Below are 24610 nucleotides of genomic sequence, written 5' to 3' on the forward strand. Positions count from 1 at the left end.
CTGGGTGACAGATGAGAGCAGGGTGACAAAAGAGATCTGGATGACAGATTAGATCTGGGTGATTCATGTGTTCTGTGTGACAGATGAGAGCTGGGAGTCAGATGAGATCTGGGATGACAGATGAGAGCTGGGTGACAGATGAGAGCGGGAGTGACAGATGAGAGCTGGGTGACAGATGAGCGCTGGGGTGACAAATGAGACCTGGGTGACAGAGGACAGTTGGTGTCACAGATGAGAGCTGTGTGACAGATGAGAGCTGGAGTGACAGATGAGAGCTGGGTGACATATATGCTGGGTGCCAGATGAGAGCCGAATGACAGATATGAGCTTGGTGACAGATGAGAGCTTGTGACAAATGAGACCTGGGTGACAGAGGAGAGCTAGAGTCACAGATGAGAGCTGTGTGACAGATGTGTGCTGGGTGACAGTAGATAGCTGGGTGACAGATGAGTGCTGGGGTGACAAAAGGGACCTGAGTGATAGAGGAGAGTTGGTGTCACAGATGAGAGCTGTGTGGCAGAATTTGCCTGGTGTCACAGATGAAGCTGTGTGACAGATAATACCTGGAGTTACAGATTAGAGATGGGGGAAAGATGAGAGTTGTGTAAGAGATGAGAGCCTCAGTGACAGATGAGAGCAGGGTGACAGATATGAGCTGGGGAACAGATGAGAGGTAGGGTGACAAATGAGACCTGGGTGACAGAGGAGAGCTGGTTTCACAGATGAGAGATGTGTGACAGATGAAAGCAGGGGTGTCAGATGGGAGCTGGGTGACAGATTAAATCGGGAGTGACAGATGAGAGTTGGGGGACAGATGAGAGCTGTGTGACAGATGAGAGCTGGGTGACAGATTAGAGCTGGAGTGACAATGAGAGATGGGGGACATATTAGAGCTGGGTTGACAGGGGAGAGATGGGGTAAAGATGAGAGATGTGTTTCAGATGAGAGCTGGGTTACAGATGAGATCTTAGGTGACAGATGAGAGCTGGGAGGCACATGAGAGCGGGAGTGACAGATGAGAGCAGGGTGACAGATGAGAGCTATGGTGACAGATGAGTACTGGAGTGACAGATGAGAGCTGGGGTGACAGATTAGTCTTGGGTGAAAAATGAGACCTGCGTGACAGAGGAGAGTTGTGTCACAGATATAGCTGTGTGGCAGATTTTAGCTAGTGTCATAGATGAAGCTGGGTGACAGACAATACCTGGAGTAACAGATAAGAGATGGGGGAAAGATGAGAGATGTGTGAGAGATGAGAGCTGCAGTGACAGATGAGAGCTGGGTGACAGATGTGAGCTGGGGAACAGATGAGAGGTGGGGTGACAAATGAGACCTGGGTGACAGAGGAGAGCTGGTTTCACAGATGAGAGTCGTGTGACAGATGAAAGCAGGAGTGTCAGAGGAGAGCTGGGTGACAGATTAGAGCTGGAGTGACAGATGAGAGATGGGGGACAGATGAGAGCAGGGTGAAAGATGAGAGCTAGGGTGACAGATGAGACTTGGGTGACACAGGAGATTTGGTGTCACAGATGAGAGCTAGGTGGCAGATGTTAGGTGTGTGACAGGTGGCAGATGCGTGTCAGATGAAAGTTGGAGTGACAGATGGGAGCTGTGTGACAGAGGATAGCTGATGACCCAGATGAGAGCTGTGTTACAGATGAGAGCTCGAGTGTCAGATGAGATCTGGGTGAGGTATTAGAGCTGGGGTAACAGATGAGAGATGGGGGACAGATGAGAGATGTGTGACAGATGAGAGCTGGGTGACAGTTGAGAGGTGGGGTGACAAATGAGACCTCGGTGTCAGAAGAGAGCTGGTGTCACAGATGAGAGCTGGGTGACACATGATAGCTGGGTGATAAATGAGACCTGGGTGATAGAGGAGAGTTGGTGTTCACAGATAAGAGCTGTGTGGCAGATGTTAGCTGGGTGACAGGTGAAAGCTGCGTGACAGATGAGAGCTGGAGTGACAGATGAGAGCTGGTTGACAGATATGAGCTGGGTAACAGATGAGAGCTGTTGTGATAAATGAGACCTGGGTGACGAAGGAGAGCTAGAGTCACAGATGAGAGCTGTGTGACAGATGAGAGCTGGAGGGACAGATGAGATCTGGATGACATATTAGAGCTTGGGTGACAGATGAGAGATGGGGGACAGATGAGAGATGTGTGTCAGATGAAGCTCCGGTGACAGTTGAGTCTTGGGTGACGTGTGTGACCTGGTTTGACTGATGAGAGCAGGAGTGACAGATGAGATCTGGGTGACAGATGAGAGCTAGTGTGACAGATGAGAGCTGGAGTGACAGAAGAGAGCTGTGTCAGATATGTTAGCTGGCTGACAGATCAGAGTTGGGTGACAGGTGAGAGCTTGACTCACAGTTGAGATCTGGGCTGATAGATAAGTGCTGGGTTGAGAGATGAGATCTGGTTGACAGATGAGGTCTGTGTGACAGATGAGCGCTGGGGTGACAAATGAGACCTGAGTGACAGAGGAGAGTTGGTGTCACAAATGAGAGCTGTGTGACAGATGAAAGCTGTAGTGACAGAAGAGATCTGGATGACAGATTAGATATGGGTGATTCATGTGTTCTGTGTGACAGATGAGAGCTGGGTGACAGATGAGATCTGGGGTGACAGATGAGAGCTGGGTGACAGATGAGAGCTAGGGTGACAGATGAGAGCTGGAGTTACAAATGAGAGCTGTGTGAGATATGTTATTTGGGTGACAGATGAGAGTTGTGTGACAGATGAGAGCTGGACTCACAGATGAGAGCTGGCCTGAGAGATGAGAGCTGGTTGACAGATGAGGTCTGGGTGACAATTGAGCGCTGTGGTGACAAATGAGACCTGGGTGACAGAGGAGAGTTGGTGTCACAGATGAGAGCTGTGTGACAGATGAGAGCTGGAGTGACAGATGAGAGCTGGGTGACATATATGACCTGGGTGACAAATGAGATCTGGGGTGAGAAATGAGACCTGGGCGACAGAGGAGAGTTGGTGTCACAGATAAGAGCTGTGTGGCAGATGTTAGCTGGGTGACAGGTGACAGCTGCGTGACAGATGAGAGCTGGCGTAACAGATGAGAGCTGGTTGACAGATATGAGCTGGGTGACAGATGAGAGCTTGTGACAAATGAGACCTGGGTGACAGAGGGGAGCTAGAGTCACAGATGAGAGCTGCGTTGCAGATGTTAGCTGGGTGACAGGTGACAGCTTCGTGACAGATGAGAGCTGGAGTGACAGATGAGAGCTGAATGACAGATATGAGCTGGGTGACAGATGAGAGCTGGGGTGACAAATGAGACCTGGGTGACAGAGGAGAGATGTGTCACAGATTAGAGTTGTGGGGCAGATGTTAGCTGGTGTCACATATGAGAGCTGTGTGATAGATGAGAGCTCGGTTACAGATGAGATCTGGGGTTTCAGGTGAGAGCTGTTAGACAGATGAGATATATGTGACAGATGAGAGCTTGGGACAGATGAGAGGTGGGGTGACAAATGAGACCTGGGTGACAGAGGAGAGTTGGTGTCACAGATTAGAGCTGTGTGGCAGATGAGAGCTGGGTGACAAATGATACCTGGGTGACAGAGGAGAGTTGGTGTCACAGATTAGCTCTGTGTGGCAGATGAGAGCTGGGTGACAAATGAGACCTGGGTGACAGTGGAGAGTTGGTGAAACAGATTAGATATGTGTGCCAGATGAGAGCTGGTGTGACAAATGAGACCTGGGTGACAGAGTAGACCTGGTGTCCCAGATGAGAGCTGTGTGACAGATGAGAGTTTGAGTGTCAGATGAGAGCTGGGTGACATATTAGAGCTGGGGTGACAGGTGAGAGATGGGGGACAGAAGAGTGATTTGTGACAGATGAGAGCTGGAGTGACAGATTAGTCTTGGGTGACGTGTGTGACCTGGGTTGACATATGAGAGCGGAAGTGACAGATGAGATCTAGATGACAGATGAGAGCTAGGGTGACAGATCAGATCTGGAGTGACATATGAAAGATGAGAGCTGGGTGACATATTTGTGCTGGCTTTCAGATGTGAGCTAGGTGAATGATGTGAGCGGGGTGACAGATGAGATTGGGTGTTAAATCTGTGCTGGCTGACAGATGAGTGCTTTGTGACAAATGAGAGCTGGGTGCAGAGAAGAGCTGGTGTCACAGATGAGAGCTGTGTGACAGATGAGAGCTGGTGTTACATATGAGAGTTTGGTGACATATTAGAGCGGGGCTGACAGATGAGAAATGGGGGACAGATGAGAGATGTGTGACAGATGAGAGCTGGGGTAACAGATGAGTCTAGGGTGATGTGTGTGACCTGGGTTGACAGATATGAGCGGGAGTGACAGATGAGAGCTAGGTAACAGATGAGAGTTGGGGTGACAAATGAGACCTGGGAGACAGAGGAGAGTTGGTGTCACAGATGAGAGCTCTGTGGCAGATATTAGCTGGTGTCACAAATGAGAGCTGTGTGAGAGATGAGAGCTGGAGTGACAGATGAGAGCTGGTTGACAGATTAGAGCTGGAGTGACAGATGAGAGAGGGGGAACAGATGAGAGATGTGTGACAGATGAGAGCTGGGATGAGTGTTGTGTGCTGGTTTACAGATGAGAGCAGGGTGACAGATGTGTGTTTGGCGACAAATGTGTGCCTGGTGACAGCAGAGAGCTGGGAGACAGATTATAGCTGGAGTGACAAATGAGAGCTGGTTGACAGATATGAGCTCTGTAACAGATGAGAGCTGGGGTGAGAAAGGAGACAGGGTGACCGAGGAGAGTTGGTGTCACAGATGAGAGCTGTGTGACAGATGAGAGCTGGAGTGACACATGAGAGCTGGGTGACACATTAGAGCTGGATTAACAGATGAGAGATGGGGGACAGGTGAGTCTTGGGGTACTTGTTTGAACTTGGTTGACAGATGAGAGCAGGAGTGACAGATGAGTCCTGGGTGATAGATGAGATCTGGGTGACAGATGGGAGCTGGGTGACAGATGAGATCTAGGGTGCCAGATGAGAGCTGGAGTTACAGATGAGAGCTTAGAGCTGTGTGACATATTTGTGCTGGCTGACAATTCAGTCACCCAGCTGATGTGAGCTAGGTGACTGAAGTGAGCTGGGTGAGAGATGATAGTTCCGTGATAAATTGGGCTGGGTGACAGATGAGTGCTTGGGGACAGATGATTTCTGGGGTGACAGATGAGAGCTGGGTGACAGAAGAGATCTGGGTGACAGATGTGTCCTGGGTGACAGATGAGAGCTTCATGACATATGAGTACTGGGTTGACAGTTGAGATCTGGGGTTACAGATGAGAGCTGCGTTACAGATGAGAGCGGGATGACAAATGAGAGCTGGATGACAGATGTCTGCTGGGAGACAAATGAGAGTTGAGATGACAGATGAGAGCAGGTTGACAGATGAGAGCTGTGTGAGATATGTTAGCTGGGTGACAGATGAGAGTTGGGTAACAGATGAGAGCAGGGTGACAGATGTGTGCTTGCGGTCACATGTGTGATGTGTGACAGATGAGAGCTGGGTAACAGATGACAGCTGGGCTGACAGATGAGACCTGGGTGACAGATGAGAGTTGGTTGACAGTTGTCATCTGGGTGACAGATGAGAGCTGGGGTCACAGATGAGAGCTGGGTGAGAGATGAGAGTTGGTTGACAGTTGTCATCTTGGTGACAGATGAGAGCTGGGGTCACAGATGAGAGCTGGGTGACAGATACGAGCTGGATTGACTGATGAGAGAGGGGACAGATGAGAGATGTGTGACAAATGAGAGCTGGGGTGACAGATGAGTCTTGGGTGACGTGTGTGAACTGGGTTGACAGATGAGAACTTGGTGACAGATGAGAGATGGGTGCCAGATGAGAACTGGGTGAAAGATGAGATTTAGTTTGACAGATGAGAGCTGGAGTGACAGATGATAGCTGAGAGCTGGGTGACAAATTTGTGCTGGCTGACAAATGTGAGCTAGGTGATTGAAGTGAGCTGGGTGAGAGATGAGAGTTGGGTGATAAATGTGGGCTGGGTGACAGATGAGAGTTTGGTGACAGAGGAGAGCTGGTGTGTGCTGGGTGACAGATGATTGCTGGAGTGAGAGATGAGAGCTGGGAGACAGAAGAGATCTGGGTGACAGGTAAAATCTTGTTGACAGATGTGTCCTGGGTGACAGATGAGAGCTTCATGACAGAGGAGTGCTGGGGTGACAGATGAGAGCAGGTTGACAGATGAGAGCTGTGTGACATATGTTAGCTGGTTGACAGATGAGAGCTGGGTGACAGATGAGTGCTTGGCGTCAGATATGTGCTGTGTGACAGATGACAGCTGGGTGACAGATTAGAACTGGGGTGATAGATGAGACCGGGATGACAGATGAGAGCTGGAGTCACAGATGATAGCTGGCGTGAGAGATGTGTGCTGCTTTACAGATGTGAGCTTGGTGACAGATGTGTGCTTGGTGACAGATGTGAGCTGGGTGACTGTAGAGAGCTGGGTGACAGATGAGAGCTGGGGTGACAAATGAGACCTGGGTGACAGAGGAGAATTGGAGTCACAGATGAGAGCTGTGTGGCAGATGTTAGCTGGGTGACAGATGAGAGCTGGTGTGACAAATGAGACATGGGTGACAGAGGAGAGCTAGTGTCACAGATGAGAGTTGTGTGACAGATGAGAGCAGGAGTGACAGATGAGAGTTGGATGACATATCAGAGCTTGGGTGACAGATGAGAGATGTGTGACAGATGAAAGCTGGGGTGACAGATGAGAGCTGGGTGACAGAAGAGATCTGGATGACAGATTAGATCTGGGTGATTCATGTGTTCTGGGTGACAGATGAGAGCTGGGTGAGAGATAAGATCTGGGGTGACAGATGAGATCTGGGTGACAGATGAGAGCAGGAGTGACAGATGAGAGCTGGGTGACAGATGAGAGCTAGGGTTACAGATGAGAGCTGGAGTGACAAATGAGAGCTGTGTGAGTTATGTTAGCTGGGTGACACATGAGAGTTGGGTGACAGATGAGAGCTGGGCTCACAGATGAGAGCTGGGCTGAGAGATGAGAGCTGGTTGACAAATGAGGTCTGGGTGACAGATGAGCACTGGGGTGACAAATGAGACCTGGGTGACAGAGGAGAGTTGGTGTAAAAGATGAGAGCTGTGTGACAGATGAGAGCTGGAGTGACAGTCGAGAGCTGGGTGGCAGATATGAGCTGGGTGACACATGAGATCTGGGGTGACAAATGAGACCTGGGTGACAGAGGAGAGTTGGTGTTACAGATAAGAGCTGTGAGGCAGATGTTAGCTGGGTGACAGTTGACAGTTGCGTGACAGATGAGAGCTGGAGTGACAGATGAGAGCTGGTTGACAGATATGAGCTGGGTAACAGATGAGAGCTGGTGTGACAAATGAGACCTGGGTGACGGAGTAGAGCTAGAGTCACAGATGAGAGCTGTGTGACAGATGAGAGCTGGAGTGACAGATGAGAGCTGGATGACAAATTAGAGCTTGGGTGACAGATAAGAGATGGGGGAATGATGTGAGATATGTGACAGATGAAGCTGTGGTGACAGATGAGTCTTGGGTGACGTGTGTGACCTGGGTTGACAGATGAGAGCAGGAGTGACAGAAGAGAGCTGTGTGAGATATGTTGGCTGGGTGATAGAACTGAGTTGGGTGACAGATGAGAGCTTGACTCACAGATGAGAGCTGGATTGATAGGTGAGTGCTGGGTTGAGAGATGAGAGCTGGTTGACAGATGAAGTCTGGGTGAAAGATTTATGCTGGGTTACAGATGAGAGCAGGGTGACAGAAGAGATCTGAATGATAGATTAGTTCTGGGTGATTCATGTGTTCTGGGTGAGAGATGTGAGCTGTGTTAGAGATGAGATCTGGCGTGACAGATGAGAGCTGGGTGACAGATGAGAGCGGGAGTGACAGATGAGAGCTGGGTGACAGATGAGAGCTAGGGTGACAGATGAGAGTTGGAGTGACAAATGAGAACTGTGTTAGTTATGTTACCTGGGTGACACATGAGAGTTGGGTGACAGCTGAGAACTGGGCGCACAGATGAGAGCTGGGCTGAGAAATGAGAGCTGGTTGACAGATGAGGTCTGGGTTACAGATGAGTGCTTGGGTAACAAATGAGACCTGGGTGACAGAGGAGAGTTGGTGTCATAGATGTGAGCTGTTTGACAGATGAGAGTTGGAGTGACAGATGTGAGCTTGGTGACATATATGAGCTGGGTGACAGATGAGATCTGGGGTGACAAATGAGACCTGGGTGTCAGAGGAGAGCTAGTGTCACAGATGAGTGCTGTGTGACAGATGTGTGCTGGGTGACAGTAGAAAGCTGGGTGACAGATGAGAGCTGGGGTGACAGATGAGAGCTGGGTGACAGATATGAGCTGGGTGACAGATGAGATCTGGGGTGAGAAATGAGACCTGGGTGACAGAGGAGAGTTGGTGTCACAGATAAGAGCTATGTGGCAGATGTTAGCTGGTGTCACATATGAGAGCTGTGTGAAAGATCAGAGCTGGAGTGACAGATGCGAGCTGAGTGACAGATTAGAGCTGGAGTGACAATTAGAGATGGGGGACAGGTGAGAGCTGTGTGTCAGATGAGAGCTGGAATGACAGATGAGAGCTGGGTGACAGATGAGAGTTAGGGTGACAGATGAGAGCTGGAGTGACAGAAGAGAGCTGTGTGAGATATGTTAGCTGGATGACAGATGAGAGTTGGGTGACAGATGAGAGCTGGATGACATATTAGAGCTTGGGTTACAGATGAGAGATGGGGGACAGATGAGAGATGTGTGTCAGATGAAAGCTGGGGTGACAGATAGGTCTTGTGTGACCTGTGTGACCTGGTTGACAAAAGAGAGCTGTGTGAGATATGTTCGCTTGGTGACAGATCAGAGTTGGGTGAGAGATGAGAGCTGGGCTCACAGATGAGAGCTTTACTGATAGATGAGTGCTGGGTTGAGACTTGAGAGCTGGTTGACAGATTTTGTCTGGGTGACAGACTTGTGCTGGGTGACAGATGAGAGCTGGGTGACAGAAGAGATCTGGGTGACAGATTAGATCTGGGTGATTTTTGTGTTCTGGGTGACATATGAGAGCTGGGTGAGAGATGAGATCTGGGGTGACAGATGAGAGCTGGGTGCCAGATGAGAGTGGGAGTGACAGATGAGAGCTGGGTGACAGATGAGTGCTGGGTGACAGATGAGAGCTGATGTGTGCTGGGTGACAGATGCTTGCTGGGGTGATAGATAAGAGCTGGGTGACAGAAGAGATCTGGGTGACAGGTAAGAGCTTGTTGACAGATGTGTCCTGGGTGACAGATGTGTGCTGGGTGACAAATGAAAGCTGAGATGACAGATGAGATCAGGTTGACAGATGAGAGCTGTGTGAGGTATGTTAGCTGGGTGACAGATGAGAGCTGGGTGACAGATGAGAGCTGGGTGACAGATGTGTGCTTGGTGTCAGATGTGTGCTGTGTGTCAGATGACAGCTGGGTGACAGATGAGAACTCTGGTGATAGATGAGACCTGGGTGACAGATGAGAGCTGGAGTCACAGATGAGAGTGGGAGTGACAAATGAGACCTGGGTGACAGAGGAGAGTTGGCGTCACAGATGAGAGCTGTGTGGCAGATGTTAGCTGGGTGACAGGTGACAGCTGCGAGACAGATGAGAGCTGGAGTGACAGGTGAGAGCTGGTTGACAGATATTAGCTGGGTGACAGATGAAAGCTGGTGTGACAAATGAGACCTGGGTGACAGAGGAGAGCTAGTGTCACAGATGAGAGTCATGTGACAGATGAAAGCAGGAGTGACAGATTAGAGCTGGATGACATATCAGAGCTTGGGTGACAGATGAGAGATTGGCGACAGATGAGAGATGTGTGTCAGATGAAAGCTGGGGTGACAGATAAGTCTTGGGTGATGTGTGTGATCTGGTTTGACAGATGAGAGCAGGAGTGACAGATGAGAGCTTTGTGACAGATAAGAGTTAGGGTGACAGATGAGAGCTGGAGTGACAGAAGAGAGCTGTGTGAGATATGTTAGCTGGATGACAGATGAGAGTTGGGTGACAGATGAGAGCTGGGCTCACAGATGAGAGCTGGGCTGATAGATGAGTGCTGGGTTGAGAGATGAGAGCTGGTTGACAGATGAAATGTGGTTGACAGATGAAGTCTGGGTGACAGATTTGTGCTGGGTGACAGATGAGATCTGGGTGACAGATTAGATCTGGGTGATTCATGTGTTCTGGGTGACAGATGAGAGCTGGGTGAGAGATGAGATCTGGGGTGACAGATGAGAGCTGGTGGACAGATGAGAGATAGGGTGACAGATGAGAGCTGGAGTGACAAATGAGAGCTGTGTGAGATATGTTATTTGGGTGACAGATGAGAGTTGGGTGACAGATGAGAGCTGGGCTCACAGATGAGAGCTGGCCTGAGAGATGAGAGCTGTTTGACAGATGAGGTCTGGGTGACAGATGATCGCTGGGGTAACAAATGAGACCTGGGTGACTGAGAAGAGTTGGTGTCACAGATGAGAGCTGTTTGACAGATGAGAGCTGGAGTGAATGACGAGAGCTGGGTGACAGATATGAGCTGGGTGACAGATGAGAACTGGGGTGACAAATGAGACCTGGGCGACAGAGGAGAGTTGGTGTCACAGATAAGAGCTGTGTGGCAGATGTTAGCTGGGTGACAGGTGACAGCTGCGAGACAGATGAGAGCTGGAGTGACAGATGAGAGCTGGTTGACAGATATGAGCTGGGTGACAGATGAGAGCTGGTGTGACAAATGAGACCTGGGTGGCAGAGGAGAGCTAGTGTCACAGATGAGAGTTGTGTGACAGATGAGAGCTTGAATGACTGATGAGAGCTGGATGACATATTAGAGTTTGGGTGACAGATGAGAGATGGGGGACAGATGAGATATATGTGTCAGATGAAAGCTGGGGTGACAGATGAGTCTTGGGTGATCTGTGTTACCTGGTTGACAGAAGAGAGCTGTGTGAGATATGTTAGCTGGGTGATAGATCAGATTTGGGTGACAGATGAGAGCTGGTCTCACAGATGAGAGCTTTGCTGATAGATGAGTGCTGTTTTTATAGATGAGAGTTGGTTGACAGATGACGTCTGGGTGACAGATTTGTGCTGGGTGACAGATGAGAGCTGGGTGACACAAGAGATCTGGGTGACAGATGAGAGCTGGGTGAGAGATGAGATCTGGGGTTACAGATGAGAGCTGGTTGAAAGATGAGAGCTGGAGTGACAGGTGAGAGCTGTGTGAGATATTTTAGCTGGGTGACAGATGAGAGTTGGGTGACAGATGAGAGCTGGGCTAACAAATGAGAACTGGGCTGAGAAATGAGAGCTTGTTGACAGATGAGGTCTTGGGTGACAGATGTCTGCTGGGTGACAGATGAGAACTGGAGTGACAGATGAGAGCTGGGTGACTGATATGAGCTGGGTGACAGATGAGAGTTGGATGACAGATGAGAGCCGCGCTGAGAGATGAGACCTGGGGGATAGATGAGAGTTGGTTGACAGTTGTCATCTGGGTGACAGATGAGAGCTGGTTTCACAGATTTGAGCTGGGATGAGGTGTATGCTGGTTTACAGATGAGAGCTGAGTGACAGATATGTGCTTGATGACAGTAGAGAGCTGGGTGACAGATGAGAGCTGGGGTGACAGATGAGAGCTGTGTGACAGATATGAGCTGGGTGACAGATGAGAGCTGGGTGACAAATGAGACCTGGGTGACAGAGGAGTGTTGGTCTTACCGATTATAGCTGTGTGTCAGATGTTAGCTGGTGTCACATATGAGAGCTCTGTGACAGATGAGAGCTGGAGTGACAGATGATAGCTGGGTGACAGATTAGAGCTGTGTGACAGATGAGAGCTGGGGTCACAAATGAGAGCTGGGTGACAGATGAGAGCTGGGGTCACAGATGAGAGCTGGGTGACAGATATATTCTGGATTGACAGATGAGAGATGGGGGACAGATGAGAAATATGTGACAAATGAGAGCTGGGTTGATAGCTGAGTCTTCGGTGACATGTGTGAACTGTGTTGACAGATGAGAGCTGGTTGACAGATGATAGCTGAGAGCTGGGTGACATATTTTTGCTGGCTGACAAATGTGAGCTAGGTGACTGAAGTGAGCTGGGTGAGAGATGAGAGTTGGGTGATAAATGTGGGCTGGGTTACAGATGAGTGCTTGGTGACAGATGAGAGCTGGGTGACAGATGATTGCTGGGGTGATAGATGAGAGCTGGGTGACAGAAGAGATCTGGGTGACAGGTAAGAGCTTGTTTACAGATGAGTGCTTGGGTGACAGATGAGATCTGGGGTGACAGATGAGAGCTGTGTAACAGATGTGAGCGGGATGACAAATGAGTGCTGGGTGACAGATGTGTGCTGGGTGACAAATGAAAGCTTAGATGCCAGATGAGATCAGGTTGACAGATGAGAGCTGTGTGAGATATGTTAGCTGGGTGACAGATGAGAGATGGGTGACAGATGAGAGCGTGATGACAAATGAGAGCTGGGTGACAGATGTGTGCTGGGTGACAAATGAAAGCTTAGATGACAGATGAGAGCAGGTTGACAGATGAGAGCTGTGTGAGATATGTTAGCTGGGTGACAGATGAGACCTGGGTGACAGATGAGAGCTGGGTGACAGATGTGTGCTTGGTGTCAGATGTGTGCTGTGTGACAGATGACAGCTGTGTGACAGATGAGAACTGGGGTGATAGATGAGACCTGGGTGACAGATGAGAGCTGGAGTCACAGATGAGTGCTGGCGTGAGAGATGTGTGTGGCTTTATAGATGAGAGCTTGGTGACAGATGTGTGCTTGGTGACAGATGTGTGCGGGCTGACTGTAGAGAGCTGGGTGACAGATGAGCGCTGGGGTGACAAATGAGACCTGGGTGACAGAGGAGAGTTGGCGTCACAGATGAGTGCTGTGTGGCAGATGTTTGCTGGGTGACAGGTGACAGCTGCGAGACAGATGAGAGCTGGAGTGACAGATGAGAGCTGGTTGACAGATATGAGCTGGGTGACAGATGAGAGCTGATGTGACAAATGAGACCTGGGTGACAGAGGAGAGCTAGTGTCACAGATGAGAGTTGTGTGACAGATGAGAGCAGGAGTGACAGATGAGAGCTGGATGATATATCAGAGCTTGGGTGACAGATGAGAGATGGGGGACAGATGAGAGATGTGTGTCAGATGAAAGCTGGGGTGACAGATGAGTCTTGGGTGACGTGTGTGACCTGGTTTGACAGATGAGAGCAGGAGTGACAGATGAGAGCTGAGTGGCAGATGAGAGTTAGGGTGACATATGAGAGCTGGACTGACAGAAGATAGCTGTGTGAGATATGTTAGCTGGATGACAGATCAGAGTTGGGTGACAGATGAGAGCTGGTCTCACAGATGAGAGCTGGGCTGATAGATGACTGCTGGGTTGAGAGGTGAGAGCTGGTTGACAGATGAAGTCTGGGTGACAGATTTGTGCTGGGTGACAGATGAGAGCAGGGTGTAAGAAGAGATCTGGATGACAGATTAGATCTGGGTGATTCATGTGTTCTGGGTGACAGATGAGACCTGGGTGAGATATGTTAGCTGGGTGACAGTTGAGAGTTGGGGGACAGATGAGAGCTGGGCTCACAGATGAGAGCTGGACTGATAGATGAGTGCTGGGTGAGAGATGAGAGTTAGGGTGACAGATGAGTGGTGGTATGACAGATGAATGTTGGATAACATATGTGTGTTGGCTGACAGATGTGAGCTGGGTGACAGATGCGTGCTTGGTGACAGATGTGTGCTGGGTGACTGTTGTGAGCTGGGTGACAGATGAGAACTGGGGTGACAAATGAGACCTGGGTGCCAGAGGAGCGTTGGTGTCACAGATGAGAGCTGTGTGGCAAATGTTAGCTGGGTGACAGGTGACAGCTGCGTGGCAGATGAGAGCTGGTTGACAGATATGAGCTGGGTGACAGATGAGAGCTGTTGTGACAAATGAGACCTGGGTGATGGAGGAGAGCTAGTGTCACAGATGAGAGCTGTGTGACAGATGAGAGCTGGGGTGACAGATGAGAGCTGGGTGACATATTAGAGCTGGGTTGACAGATGGGAGATGTGGGACAGATGAGAGTTGGGGTTAGAGACGAGTCTTGGGTGACATGTGTGACCTGGGTTGTCAGATGAGAGCAGTAGTGACAGATGAGAGCTGGGTGACAGATGAGAGCTAGAGTGACAGATGAGAACTGGAGTGACAGATGAGACCTGTGTGAGATATGTTAGCTGGGTGACAGATGAGAGCTGGGCTCACAGATGAGAGCTGGGCTGATAGACGAGTGCTGGGTGAGAGATGAGAGCTAGGGTGACAGATGAGAGCTGGAGTGACAGATGAATGCTTGATAACATATGTGTGCTGGCTGACAGATGTGAACTGGGTGACAGATTAGATTTGGGTGATAAATGTGTGCTGTTTGACACATGATTGCTTTGTGATAGATGAGAGCTGGGTGACAGATGTGAGCTGGGTGAGAGATGTGTGCTGTGTAACTTATGTGTGTTGGGTGACAGATGAGAGCTAAGTGATAGATGAGAGTGGGGTGAGTCATTACAGCTGGGTGACAGAAGTGTGCTGAGTGAGAGATGAGAGCCTGATGAGAAATGAGAGCTGGTTGACAGATGTGTCATGGATTACAGATGAGAGCTGGGATGACATTTGTGAGCGGGGTGACAGTTGAGAGCTGTTTGACATATGTTAGCTGGGTGACAGGTGACAGCTGGTGACAGATGAGAGCTGGGGTCACAGATGAGAGCTGAGATGAGAGATGTGTGCTGTTTTACAGATGAGAGCTGGGTGACAGATATGTTCTTGGTGACAAATGTGTGCTGGGTGACAGTTGGGAGACAGATGAGAGCTGTGGTGACAAATGAGACCTGGATGACAGAGGAGAGTTTGTGTCACAGATGAGAGCTGTGTGACAGATGAGAGCTGGGTACAGATGAGATCTGGGGTGACAGATGAGAGCTGAGGTGAGAGATGAGAGCTGGTTGACAGATGAGGGCTCACAAAAATACCTATATGTGCTTTATAGCAATCATATAGTACAGTCATGTAAGTTATTATATCATTTATAGAATACAAATTGTGATATAACATAATTTTATATATGTACTCTTGCCCTTGGAAATACATTTAAATTATATCTAACATGTTTTAAAACTCATTTTTATCTACTTAATTATTGTTGCCCGGTTTTCCACATTCTGTCAGTATGCTTTTATGACTTGAGGCAAAAAGCTGCCATAAGCAATTTACATGATTTGCTTGTAAAAGTTTCCAGTGGAATTAATTATTAAAACTGTATTCTGTTCAAAAATAAGAAGAAGACAAACCTTCAGAATCTACTACTAGATTCCTGTCCTTTGACCTTAGGCAGCAGAGACCAACGTAAAAGCTGGCTGATACTAGAATTAATAGGATAGGAGAAATATGAACAAACAACTGTTAAACTGAGGGTATATCTCATTAATGAAGTACCTGCTTAGCATGTAAAGTACTAAATTAAGTACCAAGTTTTAAAAGGAACAACAAAGGAAAAAACAAAATCCCAAAAAAAGACTGCCTTATTGCATACTTTGTAGTTCAAAATGATTATTGTGGCTCTACCAGTATTTTAGATCTCAGGATCTGGGAACTTTACTTTTTTTTTTTCAAACAAGGAGAGAGAAAAGAGTCGAACCATAGCCCTTAGCTATTTTCCAAATTGTGCTCTTTAAGACCAGCAAATCAATATATGGGGTAGAATGTGATTCTTGCTTTTGAAACAAAGTAAGCAGCTTATATCAGGAAATCATTCTCCTCACCATTTAGCTGACTACCACAGTACTTGAAGGTCCTGAGTAGGTGGGGATACATAGTTCTTTCTCTGAATCCAGGACAATCAACATTTAGTCTTTCTGCAGACTGTGGTCCTCACTAGTGAGGAGAGAATTGGTTTTCTTAAGGAGACCATGGGTCATATTCAGAGCTGTTCATTGTGGGGAAGAGATCTTGAGCCACACCAAATGAGACTGTTAGACTTTGTACTTCTTTAAGAAATAATTTGCACCTGAATATTGTAGATAAGAAACTTCAACATTTTTAAGAGTCACAAGGCCACAGCTGAGAAGTTTGCCTTGCTAAGTGGAAAAAGAGGGTTCTGATGGTGGAGGTGGAGGTATTGGCTTTTTTGAAATTCTGTTATGTATTTTTCAAATGGTAGTTCAGTTTTACCTTTTTTATTGCCTTATTATATGAATTCCAATTTGTCCTTGAAAGCAGAGTTCTCTATTTTTATATAACCCCATGTCTAACTTCCCTAGCAATATTGTTTGACACTGTCTACGTATACTTTCTTCAATTCTCATACCACCTAAATGTTAAACTATTCACTAAGTCAGGATTTGAGAGTAAAAACCAATACTTTCCAAATTTTAATATTTTCCATCATTTTTTTTTAATTTTGTGCTTTGGGGTGGCAGATCATTTATAAATGGAGGCAGAATACAGGTAGGTCCAGGCAAAAGAGATGGTTCCAAGTTTCTTCCTCGAGCTATATAGAGAAACATCGCTTAAGGTTTAGTACTATGATGCCTACATTGATATGTGGAGTTGGCAGGATGTAAGAATTCCAAGTTCAATCCTAGCCTGCGCTAAAGAGAACCCTAATCTTGCTTCAAAAATAAAAGTAAAGGTGGCAGAGTGTCACACAGGTTGGTGGTGTTTATACATATATAATGCCATCATTCTGAGTGGAAGGGAGCAAATGTCTAGGGATGTCAAGTTTAACCATGACCTGGGATCTATAGAGCGATTTCCCTTGGAAAGAATCATGTGGTGGCTAAGCGGCACTGTGTTGGCACAGGAGTGTAATCGCATTACAGGGAAATGGAAAAATGCAGAGGGAACAAATCTCGTGAGATCAGAAAGAGAAACCTTGCCAAAGCTGCAAACCCCTTGCTGAAGGGCGGGCAGCAGGATGACACAAGAGTATTAACACAGCACTGATTGGTGGAGACACTAGATCATGAGAGTACAAGTATCTCGAGAATCAGTCCCACTCCGGGTGTGTATATTGAGCTGCTGATCAGGCAGAGAAGTCTCTTTTGAGGTAGCAGGACGAGAGCTTACACGCGGGTGTGTTCAAATGTTCCTGTGATTCCAGCCCTGAGAAGCGGAGGCCTGAGGGTATGAGAATTGTGAGTTTTAGCTTTTGTTGACTTGTATAGGAGTCCCTGTCTTGAAAATAATTGATTACCAGAGAAAGTGGGCACAGTGAGGTGGTGGGCATCTGTGTTGGGGGCAGGGCTGTAACGGCTACTTTCATGTATAGAGAGCTAACGAGGGTACGCGGCTCACAACGTTTAGTTAGACTTATCAGGGTAATATAGAGAAACACTTTTTTTTTCTTCATAGAAAATGAAACCTTGCAGAGCCTGGCACAGTGGCGTGGCTGGCAGTACATTCGGGTCACAGTCTTGTAAGCTTGGTTTTGGGAACTGGAGATGAGTGGGCATTAGATTCCCCAGTTTGAGTGTCTCAAAAGCAAGGGATGGAGAAAGGAGGAAGGGAAGGATAAGGAAGGGGAGAGAGGTGAACAGGATAGAGGAGGGGAGGAAAGCGTAGGAGCAAGGAAGAGTGAGAGAAAAGAAACTAAAAATCTGGCATGGCCCCTGGCATTGTGTCAAGCAGTTGCTTGTACTGTCAGATCTGGGTGAACTATGGGAAGGGCAAGAGAGAGGAAGTAGGGGGGTGAAAAAATCTGGATGGAGGCAGAATGGATGGTCCAGAAGGTGGCACATTTAGGAGGATAGATAGTTTGAGCCCAGCTGGAGATACGTAGAGACACACTGTCCCTGTCCCTACCTCAAAAAGTAAACCCAGCATAGTGCCATGACATGCAGATGGGTGGCACTGACTTAAATCTGTACTGAGATTGAGATAGTCGGGCAGAAGAACTCAAGTTTGCTACTTCCTGGGGTGTCTAAAGAAATCTAACCTTAATATATTTCTTTGTCTTTAGAAAACTGGCTTCATGAGATGGATGGACAGTACTGTGGAGCCTTGGTGGAGACCTGAATCTACAAATACATTGAGATTGGAAGACGAGTAAGTGGGGAGGGAGAAAGTAGGGAGGGTAGATATGGGAGTGAGTATGAGAGTGTGGGGGTGGGGTTAGGGTGTGTGTGGGGCTAGGGAAGGGTACTGTTTGGAGGAGTTTGGGGTGGGGTTACAGATGGGAATGGGGATGACAGGGTTGGGGTGGGGTAAGGGTGGGCATGGGCTTGGCAGAATGGGTTATTTTGTTTAGGAGGAGGCATTTCTAAATATCCCCTGGAACTTGATTTATAGACATGGCTAGGCCTAGAACTCAGAAATATGCCTGCCTGTGCCTCCCAATTGCTGTGATTAAAGGCATGTACTAACACATTAGACTGCCAGTATGTTTTAATAGAAATTCAAGGTAAACCTGGCATTGTGAGATGGCAGTCAGTGTACTGGCACAGTTCAAGAATTTTTGCACTAGTAATTGGGATGAAAATTGTGACTTTAGGTTAAATAATAGAACTCTTGTTAATAATAATAATAAAAAGTGCTGTAGAGATGGTTCAGTGTTCAAGAGTGCTTACTGGCTGCTCTTGCTAGAGGACAAAGTTTCCATTCCCAGCATCCACATGTTTGTCCACAACTGTCTATAGCTCCAGTTCCTGGAAATCTGATGCCCTCTTCTGCCTTCTTGTGCATCTGGTACTCATTTGGTGCACATATGTACATTCATGCAAAGCACACATACAAAGAAAATAAAAGCAAATATTGTAAAGTTTGCTCATGTTGGCACACTTCTTTAATCTTAGCACCCCAGAAGCAGAGGCAGGGAGAATTTCTGATTTTGAGGCCCATTTAATCCATAAATAGAATTTCAGAGCAGTCAGGCCCCAGCTATTATAACAAGAAACTCTGGTTTGAAACAAACAATAATTAATAATAGTAATGTTAGTCAAAAGAAAAGGGGATTCAGGCAGTGGAGAAGCAGCTGGTTGTCAAACTGTTGAAGATTCAGGAGTGTCCGCAGCAGCACGACTGGTTTATAGTCTGAGCCTCTCTGGGCCTCACGGTCCATAGGACCAGGCTGTTGCCAGCAGCTGATACTTAGATGCGTTCTTGATTCCAAAAAAAAAAAAAAACTTACAGATTCAGGTTAGAAGAAACATCAGGGACCTCAGAGCTTGGCACAGTGTGGTACTGTTGAGTTAGGACGAGGGCTTGAGTGATGGATAACCTTTCACGTGTAAACTGTAGGAGCCTAGTGAGGAGACAAGGGCCAAGTGTCAGGAGTTAGAGGAGAATGAACAGGGGTCCTACCAGGGTGGAAATTAGGGTAGTCAACCATGTGGTCCTATTGAACCATCCTTCGAACCATCCTTGTTGAGCCTCGGCCTCCCTCTGCCTTTTAGCTAATCTCTCTCTGAGTTTTGTCATGGAGTCCCTGATTACTCCTGAGTGGTTTACATAGAAGCAGCATTCCTCTCTGAGGGCAACCCAGATTCCTCCTTCTTTTAGAAACAATAGGTCTAGTCCTCTCCGGTTTGGGAGGGCTACCTCTGCCAGGGAGGCCAGTGATTCCTCCAGGCTGGTTATTGACTTTTCTAATTCCTTTAAATCTGCCTTCATGGCATTTTTGAGCTCGCTGTACTGTTGTGGTCCTTGGACCAGGGCCGCGGTCCCAGTACCAATCCCTGAGGTGACCCCAATCCCTAACAGAACAGCTAGGGTTATGGACACTGGTTCCCTTTGATATCGGGTCTGATGAAAACCATACATGTCCTCCAGATAGCCCGCTGGATGGTACAATACACGGGGCATCAGTTGGACCAGCACACAGAAGTCTTTGGTTTGGTTGAGGGCTCCTATATGTATACAAGGGGTGAGCCCAGTATTGCAGGCCCACCATAGGCCTGGACTAGGTATCAGGTAGGTGGGTTTCATAGGCTGTGGGAGGGTATGTTTACAAAGGTCTTGGTGAGACTGGGCAACAGGGCCTAGGCAGGTACCCATTCCTGAGACTTGAGTAAGAGTTAGTTTATGGTGTGCCCCCCAATCACACTGAGATGAATCAGTGGTGTTATTAAATGTCCCTAGGGTGGCTATGCCCTCATAGTAGGGGGACTCAGAAGCAAGGCATAGCCAGCAAGGGTTAGTGATATCTGGCCTGGTTTAGTTAAGGGCAGAGAAGGCTCCCCTGACCAGATTAAAAGTTCGCTGTCTAGTAGATGGAATATTTTCTATCTGGGAGGCAGTGGAGAGGGAGGGGCTGGTGGCGGTTGGCACCAGGGTAATGACCTGAGCCAGAGCTCTAGGTTGGGGGAGCTTTGGGGTTCCTAGGTTTCTAAGGACTGGGTTAGGCCCTATCGCCCGTGGAGTAGGGCTCTGTATCAGCAACCGGACCTTGAATATGACTCCTCTATCTGTTCCTGTCATGTGCCAACTTAAACCCCAAGTTTTTCTGGTTAGCCAGGCCATATAGGTTGCCTTCCCTCCGTCAGTGAAGCTAATTTTTAGAGGGAGGCAAAGAGCTCCTTTGCAAGTTCGCTCCCAGTCCCCAAAACTGTGGGGACTACATTGGAGGGGTTGCGAGTAGTTCCACTTGATAGTTATCAGATCCCAGGAGGAGCTGGATTTCCAATAAGCATCCCCGGTAGTTTCGCAACCCCACTTAGCACAGAAATACTCAGTATAACCCCCGCACCCAGAGCCCTGGGGCTGCCCCTCCCGGGGACACACAGAGAAATCAAGTCTGGCTAGCTTGCACTGTGTTATCCTATTACTACAGCCAAATTGGCGGTTTCCTCTACCCATGTTGGTTGTCATCTCATTTGCCCCTATAGTCGGGATATCCCAGGTTTCTAGACCTGCGGCTAGATGGCAAAAATCGGGGGTGAGTGTAGGCCACCAAGTACTGGGGGGCTGGAGGCTAGTGACTGACCAGACGACCTCCTCTGTCTGGGAAATCACTTGCCAAGTTAGCTGCTGGGGGGCATGTGGGGCTCCTTTAACTAGGGCTGAGAAATGGAAAAGCATTGAGCATAGTGAAATAATCAAACATTGCGTAAAAGTTTTATCTTGAGTGGGTTTTGAGTGTGCTGTAGCTTGCATTTTGGGGTCTTGTTCATCACCCAATTCTCGCTGGTGTTGGCCTTCTTGGCATGTGAGGCGTGGACCCATGCTGCGATCCCGTCCACCTTTAGTGCCGTGGGGGTGGTCAGAAGCATGGTCTAGGGGCCCTTCCAGCGAGGCGCAAGAGTCTTAGACTGGTGGCGTCTGATGTATACAGAGTCCCCAATCTGGAATGGGTGAGGTACAGCAGGGTTTCCGGCCTGGTACACTGCAGCCAATGGTTTCCAGATCTGGTTTTGAATAATCTGGAGTGCGCATAGTCGGGCCTGGAGGGATGGGGAGTCAACGGAATGGTTAGGATCAGCAGGGACCACATCCATAATGGGTGGGGGTCCTCCGAACAAAATCTCAAAAGGTGTGAGCCCATGCACAGAGGGGGTATTTCGAACCCTAAAAAGGGCCATGGGCAGGAGCTGCACCCAGTCTTTAGCACCAGTCTCTAAGGCTAATTTGGTCAGGGTCTTTTTAATTGTTCGGTTTGCCTGTTCTACCTGACCTGAACTTTGGGGGCGATATGCACAATGTAATTTCCAATTGATCCCCAATGTTTTGGCAACCAGCTGACTTACCTGGGAGACAAAGGCAGGTCCATTATTGGACCCTATTACCTTAAGCAGTCCGAACCTCGGGAAGATCTCTTCAAGAATCTTCTTGACCACCACCTGGGCAGTCTCATGCTTAGTAGGAAAAGCCTCAGTCCATTCTGAAAAGGTGTCTATAAAAACCAGGAGGTACCTGTTCCCAAAGCTACCGGGTCTGATTTTGGTGAAATCAACTTCCCAGTTGGCCCCTGGCCGTTCTCCTCTAACCCTGGTTCCCTCAGACAGCTTGAGCCATCCTGTTCACCTTTGCACAGGGGGCACAGGTGCTGGTGATCTGTTGGATGAGAGCATTGAGGTTGTGGATATAGTAGGTTTGTTCTTCCTGTTGTGGAAGGGTTTTTAGCTTTTTGTGCCCGAGATGGGTCCATCGATGTAGTTGTGACAAAAGTTCCTTAGCGGCCCCCTGGGGCAACAGAATTTTTCCTTGGTAGCGCCAGACGTTTGCCTCCTGGTCATAGTTGGCCCCCAGACTCTGAACTGTTTCTAAGTTGCTGTCCGTGTATTCGAATCCTTGACATGAGGTTGGATCAGAGGTCTTTAGGGAGAGGACTTGTGGCCCCAAGGCTGCTTTTCTGGCCTCTTCATCGGCCATTCGGTTCCCTCTAGCCACTGGGTCATTTCCCTTCTGGTGTCCGGGGCAGTGTATAATGCTCAATCTTCGTAGCAGAGAAAAAGCCTGCAAGAGCTCTAGGATCTCAGTCTTATTGTTAATGTCTTTTCGTGCTGAAGTCAGAAGTCCCCGTCTCCGATAAATTTCTCCATGTGCTTTGGCTGTAGCAAAGTTATAGCAGCTGTCTGTATAGATATTGACTCTACGGCCTTCAGCCATTTTGAGTGCTTGGGTCAGGGCAATCAGATCTGCTCTCTGGGCTGAGGTTCCTAGCGGCAAGGCACTGGTCCATATTGTAGTCTGCCCGGCCACCACCGCTGCCCCTGCCTTTCGTATACCATCTTGCAGAAAACTGCTCCCGTCCATGAACCAGGTGTTCTCGGCTACTGGTAGTGGTTGATCCATCAAGTCTTCTCGGGTGCCGCAGGTCTCGGCCAGGATCAGGCAGCAGTCATGGGGCAGAGCCGTTTCTGCATCCACATCCGGAAGGAGGGTGGCCGGGTTTAAAGATGTTGTTTCCCTGAATCGCAGTCTATCTGGGTTGAGGAGCAGAGCCTGGTAATGTGTCATTCGTGCATTCGAAAGCCATCGATAGGGGGGTTGTCGGACCACTGCCTCAATCGCATGGGGGGCTATCACCATGAGTGGATGACCCAGAGTCAATTTGTTTGCGTCCTTGGTCAGAACTGCCACAGCAGCCACCATCCAGAGGCAGGGGGGCCAGCCCATGGCCACATTGTCCAATTTCTTAGAGAAGTATGCTACAGGACTCTTCGAGGGTCTAAGCTGTAGTGTTAAGACCCCTTTTGCCATCCCAGGCTTTTCGTCCACATAAAGGGTGAAAGGCTTGTTTATGTTGGGGAGGCTTAGTGCAGGGGCAGACAGTAAGGCCTTTTTGATGCCATCAAAGGCCTTCTGATGCTCCTCTGTCCATGTAAAAGGGGTGCTAGCCTTAGTCAGAGGATACAGTGGGGCTGCCAGCTCCTCGAAACCTGGGATCCAGAGACAGCAGAACCCTGCACTGCCCAGGAATTCCCGAACTTCCCAGGAGCTCTTGGGTGGTGGAATCAGGGCTACAGCTTGCTTACGGCTTTCTGTTATCCATCTCTGGCCACCCTGGAGCCGGTATCCTAAGTAGGTGACCTGTTCCCTGCAAAGTTGGGCTTTCTTTGCTGAAGCTCTGTACCCCAGTTCGCCCAGCTTTTGCAGTAAGGCCCCGGTACCTTGGAGGCAGTCTTTTTCAGATTCCACTGCCAGGAGAGGTCATCTACATATTGAAACAGGATCAGGTTAGGGTTATGGATCCGGAAGACTGCTAGGTCTTGGTGTAAGGCCTCATCGAAGAGAGTTGGTGAGTTCTTGAACCCCTGGGGGAGCCATGTCCAAGTGAGCCAGAAAACCCAGTCTCCGGGTCTTTCCATTCAAATGCAAACATGGCCTGGCTCTGGGAACTCAGTCTGAGGCAAAAGAATGCATCGTTAAGATCTAGCACCGTGTACCAGATGTGGCTCGGAGGCAACATGCTCAGCAAGTTATAAGGATTGGGCACTGTCGGATGGATGTCCTCAGTTCTGCGGTTGACCTCCTGCAGGTCTTGAACGGGCCTGTACTCTCCCGTACCTGGTTTCTTTATGGGGAGAAGGGGGGTATTCCAAGGGCTGTGACAGGGCCTAATGATGCCTTGTTGTAATAGTCTATTAATATGTGGCCTGATTCCTTCCCGGGCCTCTTGGCTCAAAGGATATTGTTTAATGGCCACTGGAGTGGCTGAGGGCTTGAGGTTGATAATTAAAGGAGGCTGTTTTTTAGCCAACCCCATGCCTGCTATTTCTGCCCAGGCTTGGGCATATTTTTCTAACCAGCTAGACTCCATGGTTGGTGAGGGGGGTGAGGGATCCTCTAGAAGAAGTCTATATTCATCCTCAAGCCTTACGGTCAATACCTGGAGGGGTTGTCCTCCCTCTCCTATGATGGTGGCCCCCTTCTGATGGAAGTGAATGTGGGCTCCCACTTTGGAGAGGAGGTCTCTCCCTAATAAGGGGTAAGGACATTCGGGCACCAGCAAGAAGGAGTGAGTCACGTGTCCAGTGCTCAGGTGGACCTTACGTTCAGTTGTCCATCGGTGTAGCTTTCCTCCGGTGACACCCTGG

The 24610-nt window shown here is 48.6% G+C and overlaps 1 pseudogene; it reads right to left on the reverse strand.

Annotated features, from left to right (window-relative positions):
• Positions 1-21343, reverse strand: part of LOC113838278 — a 168916-nt pseudogene extending 147573 nt beyond the window's left edge.
• Positions 21344-24610: the final 3267 nt, after the last annotated feature.

The sequence above is a fragment of the Cricetulus griseus genome, unplaced genomic scaffold (genome assembly GCF_003668045.3).
Source record: "Cricetulus griseus strain 17A/GY unplaced genomic scaffold, alternate assembly CriGri-PICRH-1.0 unplaced_scaffold_2, whole genome shotgun sequence".
Lineage (NCBI taxonomy): Eukaryota > Metazoa > Chordata > Mammalia > Rodentia > Cricetidae > Cricetulus > Cricetulus griseus.